Here is a 15814-nt window from a genome sequence, read left to right as displayed (position 1 = left end):
TTAAATGAGCTTCCAGGTGATGAATGCTGGTGCTTTTAATCATGGAACCACGGCTTGTGAAAGATGACGTGGTTTATAGAGAAGACTCTAAAGCCTGAATGCCTCCATTGAAATAGTGTTTTTCTACATGTCAGCCGCACAATCTTGGAAAACTACTTAATCTCTCTAAGGCCCAATTTACTCATTTGTAAGTGGGGTCCACAATAAAACTCCCCACCTTGATGGGGTGAGTGAAAGGATTAGAGGAGACAATGCAAACAAATCTCAGCATCATCTTCCTATAGTCAACATTCAATAAATAGTGGTAGTGATGGTAACAATTAGTGTCAATATTAATATCCCCTTTCTGGTTTTGTAATCTGTGCCCAGTATATAAGAAATGATTGCATCTATAGCAGTATTGAGCTTATGGGGGGGTGGGGGTGGGGGGTGGATATTCAGCCCTCAGGTCCCAGGTCTCTTGTCAAGTTATGGCTACAAATTTTTGTATTTCTCTTCGAATGTCTTAGCTCTGCTGTGTCACCCGATGGTGTAGTGGTTACACATTGGTCTACAATCTGCAAGTTCAGCAGTTTGAGAGAAAGAGTAGGCTTTCTACATCTATAAAAATGTACAGGCTCCAAAGGCTTGAAGGTGAACAAGTGGCCATCTAGCTCAGAAGCAATAAAGCCCACATGGAAGAAGCACACCAGCCGGTGCAATCACGAGGTGCCAAAGGGACCAGGTATAAGGCATCATGCAAAAAAAAAAAAGAATATATATATATATATGACATATATATATATACACCATAGTGTGTGGTATATATATATACCATAGTGAATGAAGGGGGAAGTGCAGAGTGGAGACCTGAGGCCCAAGTGTCAACCAGTGGAGATACCCTCACAGAGGGGTTTAGGAGAGGAGATGGGTCAGTCAGGGTGCGATGTAGTACCAATGAAGAACACAGCTTTCCCCCAGATCCTGGATGCTTCCTCCCCCCAACTACCATGATCCGAATTCTATCTTGCAGGACTGGATAGGGCAGAGGTTGTACACTGGTGCATATGGGGGCTGGAGGCACAGGGAATCCAGGGTGGATGATACCTTCAGGACCAGGGGTGTGAGAGGCGATACTGGAGAGTAGAGGGTGAGTGGGTTGGAAAGGGGGAACTGATTACAAGGATCTACATGTGACCTCCTCCCTGGGAGATGGACGGCAGAGAAGCGGGGGAAGGGAGACTCTGGATAGGGCAAGATATGACACAATAACAATCTGTGGATTATCAAGGGCTCATGAGGGAGGGGGGAGTGGGGAGGGAGGGGAAAAAAAGAGGACCTGATGCAGAGGGCTTAAGTGGAGAGCAAATGTTTTGAGAGTGATTAGGGCAAAGAATGTACAGATGTGCTTTATACAATTGATGTATGGATTGTGATAAGAGATGTATGAGCCCCTAATAAAATGTTTTTTTTTAAATGTACAGGCTCCAAAGTTCACAGAGAGGATTTCTACCCTGTCACTATGAGTTAGCATTGACTTGATGGAAGTTGAATTTCGTTCTGAGTTTTTAGCATGTCACCTGTTGTTGTTGTTGTTGGATGCTAGATCCTATGTGACAGAGAACTGCTTCATAGGTTCTAAATCTTTATAGAAACAACCTATTATCACGTGATTTTCCCATAGAGCAACTGGTGAGTTCAAACCACTGGTCTTTTTGTTAGCAGCTGAGTGTGTTAAACACTGTGCCAACGGGGCCCTGACGTTTGTATAGATAATAGTAAATAATGAGCATTTCATTCTACTAAATATATGGCCAGCATCCCCGAAGATTCACAATGTAAATTTATTTTTGATTTGGGGTTTAGAAAGATGCTTGTTCTTAGGCCAGGATATTAATCCTGCTAAGATGTCACATCCTGCTATTGAGAGGCAATATCTAGCCTGTCCTGGAGACATCTGGGTTTCAAAAGAAGCCTCTTTTAAACTAAAAAGTCTGCAGACCTAGTATGCATTCTCATTCCGGATATGAGGGCTCTGTAATCCAGCCTGTTTCCCTTTCCCCTGGCTGCAGGAAAGCCCACATTCAGTCTTGGCCTAAAAGGCAGACTTTTCCTTCAGCCTGGGTTTTCTGGAACAATTTCTCAATGCTCCTCATTGCTTGGTCCTTACCCTTGGATTTTTATTTTGATAATTTTACAGAATCATGGCATAGTATTTCAAGTGATTTTTTAAAGGGTAAAAATAATAAATGAATAGACAAAACCACCCCAAGTTTTTTGTTTTTTATTTTATTCATTATTATTAATATTTTCCCACATAGTACCCACAAAGCTTTTCAGTTTAAGACATAATCCTCGAATTTGTTTGCAAGTTACAAAACACAAATTGAGCTTCAAAGAGGTAGTTAGCATGTCTTATATTATGAGTTTTCCTGACTGTGCTTTTTACTGGGACTTAATCAGAAACCATTGTAAGAAATTCTAATCTGGGTTCTAAGCATTTGGCATTATTAACAGCCGAATGAAAGGAAACAGAAGAGTCACAAAGTAGAAAATGCATGTATTTGAAATTGAATAACATTATGAATGTAACAACACTGAAATGCTAAGAAGCATTAGCAGCTCAGTCAGTTCTTGCTTCATGAAGTCTAAATGAAACCGGAGCAAAATTTCCGAGGAGAAGCCAGGGGTGAGGATCTGGCAAGTCCCAGGCCTCGTAGAGCCGAAGTTTCACGGTGCAAGTGAAACGCTGTCTGCAGGCTGTAATGCTGGCTGCTGTGTTTGTCCAAGGGATAACACTGACAACAGGTCAGTCTTAGGCTAGCCGTCCTCACTCCCATCACCTTCAGAAGGCCTAGCACATAAGTAAGGGGCCCTAGTGGAGCAACAGTCAAAGAGCTCGACTGTTAACCGAAAGGTTGGTGGTTTGAACCTAACCTGAGACTCCACAGGACACAGAGCTAGTAATCTGGTTCCCTAACTATTACAGCCAGGGAAACGCTAGGGGCCATTCTGATTTGTCACACAAGGTGGCTTTGAGCCAGAATCGATTCAATGGCATCCAACAAGAACAGACTATGCCTGGAAGTACAGGGGTGGTTCTTGAAGGTTTCGTGGAGGGACGGTGTCAAACCTGGTACTCTCACGTGGACCCTGCCTTGAGGTAGGCTTATCCTGAAGACCAGAGGGATGAGCTGCTTTAAGGGTGCTTAGCCAGAGAACACCCGATCTTAAAAGATGTCCCTTCTCTTCCTGGCGCTTTGGATCTACTCCTGCTCTCTTGTGGCCTCTAGTGAAAGTAAAGATTCAGCCACCAGATGAAAGGGCAGCCAACACTCTGACTTGCTACATCCGAAGGCCAATCCACATCCCGGCGGCCTTACCACCACCAGCTGAGGCTTTACGTCCTTCTGAAAAGTTGAGGAGGAGAAGAGCAGGGTATGTCCTCCAAAATAATTTTAATGATGTTAACCTTTAATCTTAAAAAAACTTTTTCCATTCAGTACATACGTTGCATGGTGTGTCAAGCCAGAAAGTCAAAATGAAATTTGAGAAACCAGCAACTAGCTGGAGAATGTTGAGATGTGGTTGTCTTTGGGGGAGGAAGGGGAGGAGCAGGCAGCCCAGCACCCTCTGAGGAGCAAAGCTGTCCCGACAGCCCTTTCCAGCTGCAGAGCTTTGCATGGTCGCCTTTGTCCAGGCTGCCTTGCTCGCCAAAGCAAAATAACCTCCTGGCTAATTTTCCAGCTTTAAACATGCGCTCCAGGAATATACGCGAGCAAGAGGAGAGGAAGAAAAGAGCCGAAAGCCAAAGCAAGCAAGAACAAAAGCCAAACAAAAGGCATGTTTCCGCTTCTCGGTCTACATGTTACCACACCCTGATCCAGTGCAGGATTAATGAAGAAGGCTGGCCTATGCTTTCTATTTGCAATCTTTGCTTCCCTATTCACAGTCTCTCCCTACCTCCACTTGTGAAAAGGGCTTCTTCTCCAGGCCGGTGCAAGCTTCGGTAGCTCTTTCTCCTGGCATTGATCCTGGAAGTTGTCCACAGAGGAAACTGGTTGTCAAAAGGAAGCCCTTATAAACTAAAGAGTCTTGAAACTCCAAATTTCCAAATGAAAAAAAGCAGAGAAAAGGGATTCATCTGAAAGAAAAAAAAAACACCATGTTTGTGAGAGGATGTCTTCCAAAGTACACTTGATTTCAAATTATACTGGTCTGGGTGGGTAAGCCTTCAAATGACTGCCCAGGTCAGACACGGGACCACAGAAAACCTAAAAGATAGCCTGAAAAATAGCCTCTTCCTCTGCCTCAGAGAAGTATGAAGAAAGGTCTGGCAATCCACTTCTCTAAATTACGTCGTGAAACCCTAGGCCTCACCCACTGTACATGGGGTCGGCATGATTTGGGGTCCAACTCGGTAGCAACTGACAACAATCCCTTCTGAAGGCACTGCAAAAACCTGTGCTTCTGAGCTACCTCGATCAGCAAGAGGATGCCTTCATCTGCTACTTGAAGTGAGGAGGTGTTGGGTTCCATTTGGCAAATATGCAGAGTCTGCTTTTAGGAGCTGTACTGTGATGAACTGAAGGTTTTAGAAAATGAGTAAATAAGAAAGACATAATGCCCACCATCCAGGTGCCCAGTCTGGAGGGGGGACAGACAGATGGATGCATAGGAAAAGAAGCAATGTGGAGCATTGTACAACACCAGTATGTGCCGAGTGTAATCGTCAGGGAGGAACCAGTGGAAGGAGGCTCTTTCCAAGTTCAGGGAGTCTGGAAGAGGCATCCTCCCTTGAGAAATACTGGCATGTCCAAGTTTTTGTTTTGTTCAGTTTGGTTCTGGGGTTCTTAAGGAGGCTAGTACTACATAAAGGGGAGAATTGGAAAACTGAGGTCAGTAATTTCAGCAGGACCTATTGCTAAAGGATTTTTGCTTTTGCCTTTTAAATGAGATGCTGTCTCGGGCACCTAGTTATTCCCTATGTTACAAGAATATAAAAAACCAACAGAGAATGGAAGATGTTCATGAGACTTGCTATTAAAACTTGGCCCTTCTGTACCTTGAGGATTCGCGCCAGGGAAGGGCAAAGGGAAGGGGAAGAGACAGGTACAATATCGAAGGAAATCAGATGAAAGAGTTCAAGAGAAGAGAAGCAAGGCAATGGCCTTGAAAGCAGAGCTGCAGAGGGAGACGACTGATTGCCAGAGAAGCTACATTCTGCATCAAGGACAATTCCAACTCACAAAGACCGACGACGTTAAGAGAGAAGGGCAGGGGGAGTACAAAGAACTGGGAGTTTAGAGACCAGCTTCTAGTCTGAGCTCCACAACTAACCAATAAAAAAACCTCTCAAAATTCTATGTTCCATATCGATAAAGAGTTGGGATTAGACTGGAAGCTTTCTGAGTTTCCCTCCCTCTCTTGAAAAAGAAAAAAAGAAGAAAATTTATACAATAATATTTTGGTTTTGATTTAAACAGGAGGGCTACAAATGAATACATTGTCATACGCAGTCCTTCATTTCCTTTCAACCAGGTTCCCAGCACATGAGGAAACTGTGGCAAATGAAGAGGTTCATATTCTGATGTGGAGCCAGTCAACAGATGGGAAAGGGCAAACACCGAGCAAAGGGAGAATATAGTGACTTCTGCTACTGAGCGCTGTGGGAGCCAGCCAGTCTCCACAATGGCCCCAACGGACCCTGGGATTCACAGTCTGTGTCACCTCTCCCACGTTGTACCGCGGTAGGTCCATGCAACGAACAGTACAAAACAGAAATGTGGACAGGTAACTTCCAAGACTCAGAGTAGAAAAATCTAGAGCCTCCCTCTTAAATGCCTCTCTCTTTGTATATGCCTCTTACCTCTCTGGGTCTCTCTCTCTGGGGAGGCCAGCTGCCCCATTGTGAGCAACCCTAAGGTGAAGAACTGCCGTCCCCAGCCTTCAGAAGTGACGAACGGAGACCTTCAATAATCACATGAGGGAGCTTGGAAGATTGTTCAGCCTCAAGATGAGTTGAGCCTCAAGATGCCTGCAGCTCCATCCAAACTCATGAGACGACTAGTCTGATTGCAGCCTCGTGGGATACCCTCACCAGAACTACATGGCCAAGTCACTCCCAGACTCCTGGTCTTCAGAAGCTCTTTAAAGTCATAGCTGTGAGTTATTTTAAGCTCTTAAATCTGGAGGTCATCTAATATGCAGCAAAAGAAAACCAGTGCAAGACCCCACGCACCCCCATGCCCTCATGCAACATACTATCTTAAAGTTATTCCAGATCAATTCAGAACCTGAGAGTCAAATCCTAACGAGTTTACTGACAAGAGAGCGGGTGCTGGGACGAACGTCGTTCATGCTCTTTTCGCTGACTCCCCATAATGGATCAATTTCATAAACAAAGAAATTAAGGGTTTAATTTGATTTAACTCGAGTAGATTAAGTAATTTACTCAAGATTCTACAGAAAGCAAGTAGCTGAATCTCTGCACTTACTGACTGATCACGTCTCCATGCTTTATAATAATCTTTTCCCGTACTCCCAAGCTTCGCTGACCTTAAGATAATTAGCTGAATGAAGGGGGGGGGGGTGGCGCCGAGAAACAGGAGTGTCCTTAAAGGGTAACTGGGACGCTTGCCTCGGGCCTTTCCATTCAACATGGCACTACAGCGGTGATTCATACTTAGCAATATTTTCATCCATTAACTCAACAAGTATTTCTCCATGCTTCAAGCATAGCATAATCTATAGGTTGTAAGGAGTGCCAAATGCTGGGATTTAATCATCTAGTAAAGAATAAAAGAAAAATATGATCGAAAATGACAATCAAGGCCAGGTATATCGGCCTGCTAGATGACCAGTTGGGATATTACGTGTGACACGCATTTCATCAGAATCGCGGACTCTAGAAGGAAATGAAGCAATAAAGAAACGCACTCTTTCCTGGCAAAAGCACTGCCTCAGGCAATGGAACCTAAACCTAGAAAAACCCCAACCCCACACTGGAGCAGCCACGTCATAGCCACCCTACCAGACACAGTAGGACTGCCTCAGGGGCTTCCACACCTGTGATATTTATGGAAGTAGACTGCGCATCTTTCTGCTACAGAGACTGGTAGGTTCGAACTGCCAACCTTGTTAGTAGCCAAGTGGTTAGCCACTGTGACAGCCACCAAGGCTCTTTCTAAACCTAGAGATCCCTACTCGCATTCCCTTATCTCTACAGACACTCCACGATTCCCATGCTACACCCTGCCAGGCCAATACAGACACTGCATCCCTGCTGTTTGCCGTGTGTGTTGGTTCTCAGCTTAAAGAATTGGAACTCTGTCTTTATAACTTGAAGGGTTTTGAACTAAGGCTGCGTCAGGCAGGAGAACCTAGGTAGAGGTGGAGGGGTTACCCCAGGGCCCCACAAGTTGGTTCCGGGTCAGCTGAGCAGGACTGCCACCTTGTGACAGGACAGGGCCGAGTGCCCTCTGCAGTGAGAGGCTGAGACTAGCTGGGGTGGCTGCAGCTACTGTGCTGGACCAGCTGGTGGATAAAGGATTCTTTGTACTTGGCTTCAAGGAGCCCTGTTTTTGTTTGGTGGCAAGAGAATAAAGACAAGTGTGGGCATTTTAGGAAGATCAGTCAGTCCCCGGATTTTCTACATTTTTTAGATATCTGGCACTCCTCTCAAAAAAACAGTTTCTGTTAAGTCAGCCCTGACTCACTTAAATATCCATGTATTTGAGAGGAGAGCTGTGCTCTGTAAGATTTTCCATGGCTATTTTTTCAGAAGTTCATCTCTAATCCTTTCTTCTGAAACATCTCTGAGGGGACTCGAACCTCCAGCTTTCAGTTAGCAGCTGAGCACATTGACCATTTGTACCACCCAGGAACTCTTCTTGTCATATAGCCACAGTAAAGGTTTCAGCAATTACACCTTTTTGGACCCAAGAATATGTTTGTTTTCAAAGAGGACTGTGAGAAGAGGGTTGGTAAAAATTTCGAGAATTGATAAAAGACTATGTATGAATTGGGCATGTCTTTCAAGTCACTAGGTGAGCAACAACAGCTCTCTACTGCTAGAGGGGTTCAGTGGTAGGAGAGAAGGAGGTGGTGCTGCTGGTGGTAGAGAAGGTAGCGGTGGTGGTAGTAGTGGTGGTGGTGGTTGTGCTGGTGATGGTGGTGCTGCTGGTGGTAGAGAAGGTGGGGGGGGGATGGTAATGGTAGTGGTGGTACTGGTGGTGATGGTGGTAATGGTGGTAATGGTGGCAGTGGTGCTGGTGGTGTTGGTGTTGGTAGTAGAGGTGGTGGTGATGGTGGCGGTGATAGTGGTAGTGCTGGTGGTGGTGGTAGAGGAGATGGTGGTGGTGATGATGGTGATGGTGGTGGTGATGATGGTGATGGTGGTGATGGTAGTGGTGATGGTGGTGATGGTGGTGGTAGAGGAGATGGTGGTGGTGGTGATGGTGATGGTGGTGATGGTGATGGTGGTGGTGGTGGTGGTGGTAGTGGTGGTGGTAGAGGAGGTGGTGGCAGCAGTGGTGATGGTAGTGCTGGTGGTGGTGGTGATGGTGGTGGTGGTGCTGGTGATGGTAGTGCTGGTGCTGGTGTTGCTGGTGGTATTGGTGGTAATGGTGGTGATGGTGGCAGTGGTGTTGGCTGTGGTTCATAGTCATCAAGTCCATTCTAACTCCTGGTGAACACACATGTGCAGAGTAGAACTGTTCCACTGGCTTTTTCAAGACTGGATTTTCAGGAGTTGATCTCCAGGCCTCTCTTCCGTGTTCCTCTGGTTAAGTTTGAATCACTAACCTTAGTCCTTTGTGCCACCCAAGGACTCCCACAGACCCCATACCAAACTACCATATATACTCGTATATAAGCCAAGTTTTTCAGCATATTTTTAAGCAATTTTGGGGGTAGGACTAGATGCCTCGGCTGATATTCGGGTCGGCTTATACTCAAGTATATATGGCAACAACAATAACAACACTGGCATGAAGGCTGTGTACAGGTTGTCCGAGGTTGTGCATCTTAATGGGAGTAGATGGCCACATTTTTTCTCATGAGAGGCCCTAGAAACACTTTGAATTCAGTGTGCCCAGAATATATTATTTATTTTCTCCTTAGTATGTTGGGAGCGCTGGTGGTGTAGTGATTATGCACCAGGCTGTGATCAGCAGGGTCAGCTGTTTGAAACCGCCAGTCTGCTCCTCAGAGAGAAACAGGGTTTTTGCCCACAGGGGCATTCTCCCCTGTCTCATAGAGTTGCTATGAATCTGCATCGACTCAATGGCAGTCAGTTTTATTTTGTTATTTTAGAGTTTCCTTAGCATTCGCCCTTCCTCTGTGTCTGTGATTGGAGATTGACCCTCTCATCTATTCATCTGACCCGAAGTCAAGGCGCTATCCGCGGCTCTCTGCCTTACCCCTGTCCTCTCCAGGCTCGGCCTCCTCCATACCTATCCCACCTGGGCTCTCCTTTTAGGTTCACTATGGAAGTCCTGGTTCCAACACTCCTTTCTGCCCATCCCAGTGTTTTCCCAGAAGCATGTTCCTTGCAACCAACAGGTCTATCTCAAGATAAGTGCTCCAGGATTGTGTCAGAGTCCAAGCAGGAAACTAGACAGCACACGCAAGGGGGTAAATATGGACCCTTGAATGAAGAAACTGTTTACACTGGTGCAGACAGGGCTAAAGCAGCGGGTTTCAACCTGGGGGTCAAAAGACCCTTTCACAGGCATCGCCTGATTCAAAACAGTAGCAAAAGTAGTTATGAAGTTGCAACAAAATTATATTTTTAATCATTTTACTGGGGCTAGTACAACTTATCACAATCCATCCATCCATCCATTGTGTCAAGCACATTTATACATTGCAACAAAAATAATGTTATGGCTGGGGAGTCACCACAACATGAGGAACTGTATGAAAGGGTCATGGCATGAGGAAGGTTGAGAACTGCTGGGCTAAAGGAACCCACAATAACAAGACACCCCCTCTACTTGCACTTGTAGGAAGCCAATGACATCGCTGGCTTTGCAGCAACAAGAGGAAGGAGAGAGGTGCAGTTACAGAAAAAGGAGGGGCATCAGCTTCCTGTCTGTCTTCTCTCTCTGATCTCCTGCTGGTGTCTGCCTTCCTGTTAACCCCCCAAAAAGAAGCCGGAAGGTTGAGTTGAAACAGGAGGCTGAGACATTTGTGAAAAATCAGCCTCCTAAGTTAGAGGTCAGGATAGAGAGGGCGCAGAGTGAATCTAGCAGAAAAAATGGAGAATTCTTATTTGCATTCTCATTTGCATATTAAACTAGTTCTTAAAGACCTCTGACAAAGAAATCTCTTCACATATGGTTATCTCAGTATTTGTCCCGGTCTTTCTGCATCTCATTTTTCCCAGCTGTATCTATTCCTATTACTACCATCTATGAAGACTTAAAGCCAAAAATTGTAACTGGTTACTCCCCTGCTTATAAATGTGTCAATCATCGCCTCATTCCTAGGACCTCTCCCTAATGCGCTGACACCTCCATCCCTGGCACACACCCATATCACACCACCACACACACCACCACACATACCCCAGACTTCTGCCTCTCTCTCCAACTTCACCTCCTTCCACTCCCTCCCATCAGCTTTGACTGCAAGCTAACTTACTTGGGTTTCCACTTCAAGACATCACACTTCATGTTATCTGTCACGCTCCAATGAGCCGAAGGCCCTCATTGGCAGGATCAAGGGTATCCCTTCCTAAAAACCTTTCTAATGAACTAGGCTGGATAACTTCCTATTTCTTTAAACCTTTTATTGTATTTCTTTAAACTTTTTATTGTAAACTAGGTGAAGGCTTACAGAACAGATCATCAGTTTTACATTCAACAATTAATGAATGCACATTTTGTTTCAATTCATCCATCGCAATCCCCTCAATATACTGTCATTTATCCTACTTTCTCCCTCAGTTTCCTGTTTTCACTTCTTCATTCCTAACCTTTGGATTCTTTCCTTGGGTCAACACTGCCATTTCCATCATCAATGGTTGATTTAAGGGGTGTGTTCGTTCCAGACCTAAGGTCAACTATGCATCATAATCTGAAGGGGTCCTACAAGTCTCTGAGACTTGAAAACTGGTCTCTTTAATGATGTTGAGTTTTGTTTCACAGTTTCACCCAGTCTATCCTAGACCTTCTACTGTGATCTGATTTCAGAGCAGTTGGTAGTTAAAGCTGGGTACCATCCAGTTCTTTTGGCCTTGAAGTTTGGTAGACTCCAGTCCATTAGTTCACTGGATTATTGGCGTTCTCGTTTCATCCCTCTTCTTGCTTCTGCATGGGAGAGATCAATGCTTCCACCTTACATGGCTACTCAGGGACTTTTCCGGTTGCTACTCACCCAAGTAGGATCTAGAGCCGTGGTTCTCGACCTCCCTCATGCCGCCACCCTTTAATACAGTTCCTCATGTGGTGATGACCCCAACCATCAAATTATTTTCATTGCTACTTCATAATGGTCATTTTGCTACTGTTATAAATCAGGTGACTCCTGTGAAAGGGTCATTTGACCCCCAAAGGGGTCATGACCCACAGGTTGAGAACCACTGATCTACAGCATTATCTTTGTGAACTCTGTTATGTTACTATGCTTCCTTCAAGACTGTAGTCCTGATCTCCCAGGCCCAGCAACCCATTCCCTCTAAGAGTTTGGTTATGTATAAGAAGTATTTATAACTTTGCCTCCTGTGTGCTCTACAACATTCATAGATATATTTACAGCAAAGGTAACTATACACATACAAATACCTTCTATCAAATCTATATGTATCCATGGGCATACTCCCACTCTTCCTCCCACATCTGTTCAGGCTGCATGTCTATCTGAGCTTATAGATCACCACTATTACAGGATTGTACATACAACAGTATGTGCCTCTTGAAAAACTTCCCAATGGATGACATCCATTTTTATATCTCCACTGCAGTTTTTAAGCCTACTTTTAAGTACTATCTTAATTCTCTGTATATTCGTCTTTCCATTAGGAGAACAATTTATAAGATCAGAGATCGTGGATATCATAGCTCAGTGCTATAACAGTAAATAACAAGTACCCAGTGAAAATGTGTTTGATTGAATTAGTTCTGTATGTAAGGCCCACATGGGTGGCGTGGTAGATATATAATCGTTTGTCAATTTAAGGATTAAGAGTGTAGGGGTGGAGTCTAGGCTCTCATTCTGGACATAGACAATGAGATTTCTGTGGGCATGGCCTTCTGAGAATTCGGGGAAATTTGGTACTTCCTACTTGGAAATGGAAGACACCTCCCTCTCTCTCTCTGCTACTCCCTGGGAGATAAGCCACATGGACCCAACCAGACCTCAGAAGCTGGAGAAGCCACAGAGAGACCCCTCCCAGCACTGAGATGCTTACAAGGCCACTGGATCCAAAGACTTTCTATCCACTGGCTTGTGATGGTCCTGCATTTGGCTTCATTGAATGTGTTTCATGAGTCTGAAGAGGACTTTATGGATTGGTATTGGACATGTGGGCTAATATCAGACTTATGGCCTTGGATTGGACTGGGTTGGAATGTTTTCTAAGTGTTCAATTGCTCTTGTATATAAATCTCTTTCTTATACACATATGTGTGTGCATGGATTAGTTTCTCTAGTCTACCCAGACTGACACAGATGGTCAGCAAGTGGAAGGGAAATCTTTCCATGATATACTTTGCAATCAGGAGCAGAAAGGATACTATAAGTGTATTTTGGGGTCCTTGAATTTGGTTCTCTTTTTCTTGTTTATAGTCACTGAATTAACTATGGAGAAATGACAGTAAGAATTAGACAAAGGAATTGTCCCAATTCATAGGAAACTTATTTCTTGATTAGCGCCTAAATACAAATACCAACACCAAAGATTGTGGTAAGAATTCCATTCAAATGGATCAGAATATAGTTACTTGAGACATTATCTTTTGCCTTTCTCTGAGTTTCTTATAATAGCTAAAATCATTAAATCAGTGCTATGGATTGAATTGCGTCCCACTAAAATATAGATGTCAAGTTGGCTACACCATAATTCTCCGTATCATGCAATTATCTTCCACTTTGTGACCTGATATATTTATCCTATATGTTGGAAGTCTTCACCTAATAATAAAAATAACAAATGGTGTTAATGAGGCTGTATTTTTAGGGACAATGTTGTTAAAGAGGCAGGATACAATTTTAGGGTTAGGCTATTCCATGAGTCAATCTCTTTTAAGATATAAAATATATTAGACAAGCAAGCAGAAATAAGAGGAGTCACCTACTACCAAGAAAGAGCTAGGAGCAAAGCATGTCCTTTGGAGCTGGGATTCCTGGGCTGATAAACTCCTACTCCCCCCAAAGCCAACCAAGAAAGGAAGTTTTCCTTGGTAACTGCTGCCCTGAATTCAGATTTCTAGATCTTAAACTGTTAGAGAATAAAGTTCTGTTTGTTAAAGTCATCTACTTGTGGTATTTCTGTTACAGAAGCACTAAACACTCAGATTTTCCCAGCTTCATCTGTATCATGAAGTGCTTTATACAATTGATGTATGTATATGTATGAACTGTGATAAGAGTTGTATGAGCCCCTAATAAATTTTTAAAAAAGACTTGAAGGTAAAAAAAATTAGATGTAGGTCCATATTCCTTCAGGTGTTCAAGAAGTCGTACCAGCTTGTTACATCCCAAATGCACACTCAGACATCTCGAGGAGGATGAGGACAAGGAAGAAGAGCAGGAAGAGGAAAGGGGCTGTTTCATCCCACTGTAGAGAGAAGGCATCACTGTGGAGAGAAGGCATCACTGTGGAGACAGCATCATTGTAGAGACGGTATCACTGTAGAGAGAAGGGTCTCTATGAGGCCAAATCAGCTCAATGGCAGTGGGTTTCATTTGCTTTCATTTTGCTCCTGCAAGTCGCTACTTGAATTCATCTGACCTGCCTGTACTGTCCCATCTGCTCTCACTGGTAGTGGGAAGGTGGAGAAATAAATGGATTCTAAAAGATGACATGCCCAGGGAAAGTTGAAGGGAAAGTTCCAAGATTAGAGAGCACCTCAGAGGGATCCGTTGGCATTGGGAAGGAGGTAGGTTTGGATAAGGAGGGCTTATTCTGCGCTGGAATAAATGGGCAGACCACAGTCGCGTGATACCAACCTCCAAATGAATTCCCTGGGGTTATGTTGATACCTGTCCTCTAATTCCCCACTTGCCTATGGATCTTACCTCCTTCCCTGCCCCCAAGTGTTAACACAGTTGTGTCTTTCTGTCCCAGTTGCAATGTACTGGGTTTGGCTCACTCAGCTTTCCAAGCATCAAGTACATAGAAGATAAACTGTGGGAACTGGAAGAGACCTCTGAGAATTTCCAGCCTAACTCTCTGGGAGTTCAATGCCCGAGTCCCAGAGATCCAGAGTGCCTGGCTGAAGTCACAGAGCTTGTTGGTGTGTGAGGAGACGGGGACCCAGTGACCGGGGCCTTGACCCTCCATCCAGCTAATAAACTGAAAGAGACGTCTAGAGTGTAAAACTTTACCAAAAGCCCCTGTTCCATTGCCTAATTCACCTTTTCGCTTCAGAGAGAGCAGATGACAGGACCAAAGCAATAAGGAGCCTCGTTCCAAGTACAAAGGCAGTTGGGAGTTTCAACCCAGATAGTACAAACAGGTGCCTGTTTCCCTGATCAGTAGATTCTGCCCTCTGTTCGTCGTTTGGCTAATAGGTGCTCAGCATCTGCTATTCCCACATGTGGCCTTGGGCGCCGGGTTCCAGGGTTACATACAGAGAAGAGTCCAGTCTTGCCTTCAAACACTTAGGATGGATGGATGGATGGCTAGGGAAAATCTCAAACAAAGCGAAATGAGACCAAGGAAAATCAGGTGGCTTCCTCCCCACACATACACCCCCACATGGAGAAGGAATGATTAATCCTCCCTCGGAAGAAAAGTAAGTCAGAGATGGTTTCATAGTAGGGGTGGCTTTCGTGCTCCGTCTGGACAGAAAGTGGTGAGCAGGCAGCGCTGAGGGAGGAGGGCGGGCGGCTGCACACAGAGGAGGAGACAGCCCTGGCAAACAAAGAGGCCTTGGGGGCAGAGCTGGGAAGTGCTATGGCACAGAGCACGTGGGCGAGGGAGGTAGGAGGTGAGGCTGGAAGGACAGTGAGAGGGCCTTGTCACACCATGACAGGGGTTTGATTAATAAATTCATTTGCATAGTTATAGTCTACTGGGTGAGACTGTAATAAGGTTTGCAGCTATGGCATTTGGGCTTTATTCTCCGAGCCCCGGGGAGCACACAGAGGTTTTAATCAGGGGAGTGTTGTCACTGGCTTTGTGTGGTGGAAAGATGTTCAGGTTTTCATGGCTGACCCCTCAAATGCTGGGTGGAATAAGCAACTGCTGCCAGCAAAGGGACTCTAAAGCTAAGCTATATTTACCAAGTGGGGGATATTTCGAGAGGACTTAGCATGGTGTTATGTCTGCTGAATTCTGAATAACAGTGTCTGTGGGTTCCAGGAAGACCTAAGGAAGAAGGGCACATCATCTTTTACTCGGCGGGAGCCCTTTGAAGCTCATTGTAAGCTGCTAACACCATTAAACCCTACAAAGTCTTATTTATAATACACAAAGTGACCCCCTACCTAGGCAGCCAGATAATAGCAATCAGTAACATTTGTATAACTCTATTCACAAATGGCTTCTATGCCATTTTTCTCTCTTGATTCCCATGACAACCGGATAGGTCTGCATTATTTTTATCTTCCTTTTACAGATGAGGAAACTGAGAATCAGAAAGGTGAAGTGACCTGCCTAGGGTGA

The sequence above is a fragment of the Tenrec ecaudatus genome, chromosome 6, assembly GCF_050624435.1.
Source record: "Tenrec ecaudatus isolate mTenEca1 chromosome 6, mTenEca1.hap1, whole genome shotgun sequence".
NCBI classification, from domain to species: Eukaryota; Metazoa; Chordata; class Mammalia; order Afrosoricida; family Tenrecidae; genus Tenrec; species Tenrec ecaudatus.
This window is presented reverse-complemented; position numbering follows the sequence as displayed.